Raw genomic sequence first — 7,865 nt, forward strand, 5'->3', positions numbered from 1 at the left:
GGAAGGAGAGGGCCAGGAAAGTTAAACAACTCACCCAAGGTGATCCAGGTAATAGACATCAAAGACAAGATTTGAACCCAGGGCCTGAGACTCCAGAGTCAATGTTCATTCCATTCTGATTCTCTGTACCACTTTTCCTGACATTAACTGTTCCTTAGTTGGGGGGAGAAGAGGAGTGGTCTTCTCAGGCTGCATTCCTGTTTGGAATTCTAAGGAAAAGAAACTATGGGGAGAGAAGCCAAATCATTTCACAGCTCACTTTTATTGACTTCACTGGGGATGAATCAGAAGAAATTTCTCTATTCTCTCAGCAAGCAACTAAGGTGCATATCTACCTCCATCTACCTACTGCCCTTTTTATAAAGGACTACCCTCTGTAATCTTACTAAATAGATTAGGGGAGTCATCATATTGGTTAAGGGCTCCAGTCATCACTCAGCTCATACTCATGAACTAGAATCATGGAAGACAGTTTGTGTCATTCCGGGAGAAAAGTATCCAGGAATCAGGAACACCCAAGAAGATTTCTGGAGGACTTCAACCAATACAGAACTAACAGACAATCCTAATCTCTTCCTATGACCGTTATCTTGTGCCACTCTAGACTTTTTAGGGGATTATTCTGTATTTGCTATGAAAAGATGTGCTTGTTGGGTTGCAGATTGTAGCTTTCTTCCTTTGTTTTTTTTATCCCTTAACCACTGAGGTGTTTCAACTTCCTTCAAAGACTAATGATGAGGGAGATTTAGGGGTACTGGAACCCTAAAATCACAACACGCAGGTCCTGTCCAAAAGAATTCAACCCAAGGCTTCTTTCAGCCAAAGACAAGGTTTATTAAAGATCTGCCATATTGGCCAGACTCTTAAGGAATCTGAGCACCTGTGAGCTATTGGCTAGATTGTAAAAATCTGAGCAGTGGCTAGATTATAAGAATTTGAGCACCTTATATACAGAAAGACTGTGGGAAGAATCTAGGAGTGGCCAAGTAGTTTGGGGGGGGGGACTGTGAGGTAATAGAATGCCAGGGACCTGGACCACTGTGGCCAAGGGAGAATGGAGCCTAGCTTGGATTAAGGGTGGGAAGTGACCAGAGGCCTTAGAGAGGTGAAACAATGGAGGTCAAGGCTAGGTAAAGAGTAACAGAGAATTGTGAGATTGGGCTAGTTGATGGGATTATAGTCTCAAGAGAACACCAGAGATTTGGCCATGTAGGAAAGTCCAGGATTTTTCCTTTCTGGGGTCCAGATCCCAACCCCATCACTAGCATTCTAGGGTTGGTATGCCAGGTAAATGAGACATAGGAGGTGGGAGACTACTGAATTAGAATTCTTAGGGGACAGATGTTCTCTTTTTGCTCCCCTCAGTGAAAGTCCAATTTAGTTCTGCAATGGTTTGTGCCTTATATCTTTGATCTGGGTGAATCTCTCCACAATTCATCCCTGGACAGAAAGATTCTTAGGAGACTCTCCTGAAATTTAGATTCTCTTGCTTCTTCTTCTTCTTCTTCTTCTTCTTCTTCTTCTTCTTCTTCTTCTTCTTCTTCTTCTTCTTCTTTTTAAGGAATCCATTCTGTCTGTCCATGATAAAACATAAAAATATATAAATGAAATCTTACTCCATTGGTCCATTTCATGGATCAGTGAGTGGTCTAAGCCACCCATTGTGGGAATATTTTGTTGGAAGACATCCTGCCTAGACAATGATACACAATTAAAGGGGCATCCAATGAAATTAGTCCATCTATCTTGGTCAAATGCAACAGATGATAAGCTGGGCTGAGATTTAAGAAGTAGTAGGATATCTGACTGGATCTCTTTGGAAGAAATTGCACAGGGCTTTCAATGATGCCAAAATGCTCACTGCCACAATAACCCATCTCTATTAGTACCAATATTTCTCTCAGTGATGCCATATGGCTATGAATCATGGAACACCATGAGCTCAGAAGAATCAAAATTGCAAGTAACCCAAAGGACAATGGAAAGATGTACAGTGGGTGTAAGCAGTCAGCAGCATGTTGTGATCAGTGATCTGGATGTGGAACAGATGTACTGAGGACATGTATCATTAAAGGAGACAGACTGGTGTAGTGGAAAGAACACTGACTCTGGAATCTAAAGGTTTGGGTTCATTCCAGTCCCTTCTTGATGCTTATTACCTGTGTGATCTTGGTAAAACATTAAACCTTCCCAGGTTTCAGTTGTATCATCTGTAAAATGAGAAGTTTGGGCTTGATGGTATGAGAGATGAGCTCTCAGAAGTGAGGCCTCCTCAAAAGGGCAATAATTTTTGATTATTATTTTCAAAATCCTCCCCTGCTCAGACCCTGTTTTTAGCACGTAACAGAAAGAATAAGTCCTGCCCTCCAACCTGAGCCATTTGCCCTGGGCTTCCCGCCTCTTTCCTTGTCTTTGAATTTTTCACCTGGAATGTAAGCCCCACCTCCCAGTTAAGGGGATAGGAAGAAACTTTCCAGCTTAGAATGTAAGTCCCACCTCCCAGTTAGAATGTAAGCCCACCCCCAGTTAAGGGGGTAAGGGATAGTGGTGGGCGGAGACTTGTTTGCGTGGTGGGCGGAGATTTGCTTTTATAAGGCGGCCCCTGTTACTCGGTCTCTCTCCACGTGTACGGAAGGAGCAGACAGCCATCTCTCGAGATTGAAATAAAGGTAACCTTTGGTTCCCATCTTGAGAGGTCTCTGAGTTTAATTTGGGTCAGGGTTGCTGTGGTACATAATGGCCTGTGAGGTCCCATCTAGTTCAAGATGTATACTACGCCAACGCTATGATCTCCAGTATCCTCATCCTAAGACAAAAAAGAAAAGAGAGACAAGTGGATACAAGTATGGAGGACCTCACGTGGATTTGATGCCTGATGAAACTATTTTCTCACCTCAGGAGAAAGAGTGGTGGGAGTTGAATATTGCATACACAGTCAGAGGAGAGTGCAGTATGGTGAACTGGACAGAGGGATGAATTTGGAGGACTAGAAATCCTGGGTTCGAATCTTATCTCAGTCATATACTAACTGTGTCATGACCCATGTCAAGTTATTACATCTTTTGGGATTTAATTTTCTCAAACATAAAATGAGGGGTTTGACTAGATGGATGCAAGGTCCCTTCCACCTCCAGATCTATGATCCTATGTGCATTCATAAAAGGAAATGAGGTGATAATGAGAGATCATGAGAGATCGCATGCAAACAACCTGAACTTTATATTAAACATGAATATATTTATCATTGTATTATTATTTAATATTAATATAAATATTAACATAACCCAGAAAAAATTAAAAGAATCAGAGGAAGTCCTATAAGGAATTGGGTGGACAGTTTATGGAGTATTTATGGAAAGACAGGAGAATTTCTTAGGTATTGAGGAAAATAAAAATTATACTGCATCATTTAATAACTGATTCTACTCTGTAATTAGTCCTATTCTTCATTTTTTCAAACCCTGTTTCTCAATGTAGCTCAAAAGGCCGTATCTCCCAGTGCAAACTAAAGGTGATTGAATAGTGTGATAACGCCTAGCCTCCAGGACATTTGCTTGTTAACCAGTTTAACCTGGGAACTCTGTTCTGTTTACCAGAAAATAGAAACTGGTTTAAACTTGAAAAGAAAACTCTTCTGTCTTTGCCTAAGAGTAATTTGATCTTCCTCAAGGGGACAAGGGGATAACTAACCCTGGTGGTCCTCATTTGGGTGGTTCTGATTTTCAAGCCAAGATTACTAGAGGCAGTTGGGGCCCTTAAAAGCAATTAACATTCTATAATTGTCAGAGAGGTGCATGATCAGACCCAACTGAAGGCCAACCCACTTTCTCTAGCTGCAGTTAATCCTAAAGCTTCCTCACTACCCTGACACTCCCCCCCCACTCCCAACCCCTTTCTGTCCCTTAGTGGTTGCTAATCTGAGGAGGCCAGTCAGATCCACTTTGTTAATAGCTTTTTGTGTCACTGTTAATAAATGGTTATCTTGCCCTGGAGAAAAGTTCCTCAGTTTGCCTCTGTTGCATTTTATTCTTCAAGAGGAGATTATAGACTGCAGGGCTTACTCATACTAATAATCTTAGAGGTCCTCTTAATTATCAAATTATCATATTGGATCAGGACTGGTTAGCAGGCTTGTCAGAGTCCTAGCCTGGCCTTACAGATAAGCAGAGAAAATTTCTCATTTTACAATTGCATTTCGCTAGCTAACCTGTTCTTCCTGTAGGCTAAGAAGTCCTTATGACACAGAAAGTAAAGTAACAAAATTTACCATTCTCTCTGCTAGGAGTGATTATTACTTCTGCATATAGGGACAAGAGACTATTTGCTTGACTGCTGATGGCATTGACTGAAGAGTTTCCTGAATATATCTGCTAATAAAACCAGGGAGCTGTAAGGAGATTGTAAGGAAAATAGTTTGGGGGTGTCTTTGAAACAGTTCCCTTTATCTGTTGGTTCCCACTCCGCCTGTTGCCACCTTCTCCCACTTCACCTACACTTCCAACTAAAGGCTCAATTGATATTCTCACAAATAAATACTCTGTAGAATCAAGATGGAGGAGTGAAAAGACATATCAGAGTCTAGATCACCCCCTAATTCCCCTTGACAAAGATCTAGAGAATGCACCAGCTTGAATTCTGATTGAGAAAGCCAAGAAGTCACAATGAGTCATTTTTTTTTCCAGCTCAGGGTTCCTTAGGGAAATAGAGAAGTCTTGAGATCCTGGGAAGCACTGGGCAGAAAAAGATCCTAAGGGATCTCTTTTTGAGTGAGTTCTGGGAGCAGGAACAGGTGCCATTTGGTAGCTCTGTCTTCCACTACCTAGTTCCAGGTCACAGGTTCAGAGTGGAGAGAAGCAGTTGTGAACATTGGCCTTAGCTGTTTACTGATCATGGAGCAAGTTCTGGGAAGCACACAGTAGCTTTGTGGAAGGCTCTGATCCCAGGAGCAGAGTGCAACATACCAGACCAAAGGGGAGTTGGAAATTCAGTTAACCTGAACCTACAGAGCCTCCCAGTGGTCAATAGTGGCTGAATCTAGAAGCAATCTGCTGAAACTCCCATCCAGAAACAAAACAATTTCCCAAAATCTGGGTCAGGAACTTGTGGAACTCAGGAGGGCAGTAAACAAACTTCCCCTGGGATGAACCACTTTGGGAGCCCCCCAGCCGGAGTTGTGAAAGCATGAAAAGGATTTAAAATGATAGAAGCTCAGGATAAACATGGCTGAAAATATGAGCAAACAAAAAAAAGAATCCAGCTATTAAGAGCTATTATAGGGACAGGGAAGCTTAAGATACAAAAACAGAAAAAGAGAATGACTAAAAACAAACAAACAAAAACCCCTCCAAAAACCCTACAAGCAAAGCCTCAAAGAAGCAACTTGGACATAAGGCCAGCAAGAATCCCTAGAAGAGTTAAAGCAAGAATTAAAGAAAGAGCTAATAAATAATTTTTAAAACCAAAATTTTAAAAACAACAGTGGAGGAAAGACTAGGACAAGAGAAAAGAGCTAGAGAAGAAAGACATGAAAAGAGAATTAACAGCTTGGAAAAACTGGTACAAAACCTTATTGAACAAAATAATTCCTTGAAAATTAGAATTGGCCTCATGGAAGATAATGACTCCTTGAGACATCGATAAACAGTGAAGTCAGAATACTGAAAAAAATATGAGAAAATGTGAAATATCTCATACAAAAAACAATTGACTTAGGAAACAAATCAAAGAAAGATAGCTTAAGAATTAAATTGAAACCATGAATGAAAAACACAAGAAAAAAACCCCAAGAAATTGTAAAAGAAAACTCTCCAGGTATCTTAGAATCAGAGAACCAAAAAAGAAATTGAATGACTTTCCTGGTCATTTCCTCAAAGAAACTCCAAAATTAAAACTCCTAGGAATATTACAGCCAAAAGCCAGGGCTCCCAGGTCAAGGGAAAAATAATGCAAGCAGCCATAAAGAACGAATTCAAACTCAGGAGCTGCAATCAGGATCATACAAGATTTAGTAGCTGCCGCTTTAAGAAGTGGAAAGCTTGGAATTTGATATTCCAGAAGACAAAGAATTTAGGCTTACAATTAAACCCAGAAAAACTGGGTATAATTCTATAGGGGAAAAATGGATCTTTAGCAAAACAGGGCACATCCACATATTCCTGATAGGGAAAAAAAACAGCTGAGTAGAAAATTTGAAATACAAACACAAGGGATCAGGAGAAACATAAATCATATGGGACTAAGTAAGTTTAAACTGTTTACATTCTTATATAGGAAAATGATACATGCAGCCCCTCAAAACTTTAGCAGTAACAGAGGACATAGAGGAAATCTAATTACACAGAGGGCCTGCATATGATTATGTTATATTTGGATGATCTCAAAAGAAGAATGGAATGTGTGGGGAAGAGGAATGCATTGGGAGATGGAGGAAGGAAGAGGAGGAATTAGGGAAATTATCTCACGTACATGGAGTACGAAAAGAAGAGTTTGTATAACAAGGAGGGGACGGTAGTTGGGGGAGAGGATGACATTTAAACTTCATTGTTTTCTGAACTGGTAAAAGGAGGAAAGAATACACATTCACGTATTTGGATATAGAAATACTTTTTCCCCAATGGGGAAATTGGAAAGAAATGGGTAAAAGGAAAAGGGGGGAATAAGAGAGAATATAGATTAAGGGAAGTATTAGTTAGAAGTAAAACAGGCTCAAAGAAAGAGCAGGGGAAAAAAGAAAAAGATAATATAAGAGAATAGGATGGAGGGAATACACAGTTAACAATCGTAACTGTGAATGTGAATAGGATTAACTCCCTCATAAACCAGAAGAAGATAGCAGAATGGATACCAGAATCCAATAATATGTTTATAAGATATGCACTAAAAACAAATGAAATACTCTTGGGTAATGATGAGATTACTCACCTAGCTAAGAAAGAAATATGAATGCCAGAGTCATTGTTAAAAGTAACAAGTACCCCTGGGGAGATTTTTATGTATCTTTTAAACTAAATCAAACAGCTTTGATCATTCATAAGATCACAGATTTAGAAGTGGAAGACAACTTAGAGGTCATTTAGTTTTTCCAGGTTCCAAAATTGAGGCCTAGAGAGATTAAATGACTTGCTTAAGATCCCTGAGAAGATTGAATTGATCTTGTATCATTTATTGATCCTAATTACAATTAATTGCTTTCTCTGAACTTATTTCAGAATTCAGCTGGCATGTAAATGGATTAAGTTTAGAAATCCAGCTCTCCTGCTAATTGCTGATCTAGTCTTGCCTCAAGGAATTTAACTGACCTTGGGGTTGTGTGTGAATGCAAGAGAGTCAGACCTGATGTCTTTACACCACCAAGGTATCCTTCAAGGATGTCTGGTTTGCTGTCCAAAAGGCTGGATTGCTGTCTCACACCTGGACTCAAACAATGAGCACTTCTTAAGAGAAGGTGTATGTATAGGGGTGCCATTATTAGCCTCCATTACCAAACTTCCAAACAATCATGTTGTTTACTGAACCTCAGCTTTGTAACCAATCATGTTGCCTTCAATTCCCTGATGTTTTCTACCCTTTTCTGTTCTTTGCTCTGTACTTCTCAAAACCAGTATAAGCAGAACCATCCTTTTGCTTGGAGTCTTTGGCATAAATGGAGGCAAGTCACTGACACATTTATTGACAGGCAACATGCTCCTGCTAATAAATGTTATCTTGCATGGAGATTTGCCTCAGTTTACTCTTGTTAAATTTAAATCACAGATATTAAATGGCGAATCAGGATTCAAAATCAAATTCTGTGACAAGTTCAGCAATCTTTTCATTGAAACACACTGCCTCTGTTGGGTGATTCATTTAGCCAAGATCAGTCAAAA

Source organism: Phascolarctos cinereus, unplaced genomic scaffold (assembly GCF_003287225.1).
Source record: "Phascolarctos cinereus isolate Bilbo 61053 unplaced genomic scaffold, phaCin_HiC Scaffold_1;HRSCAF=81, whole genome shotgun sequence".
Classification (NCBI taxonomy): Eukaryota; Metazoa; Chordata; class Mammalia; order Diprotodontia; family Phascolarctidae; genus Phascolarctos; species Phascolarctos cinereus.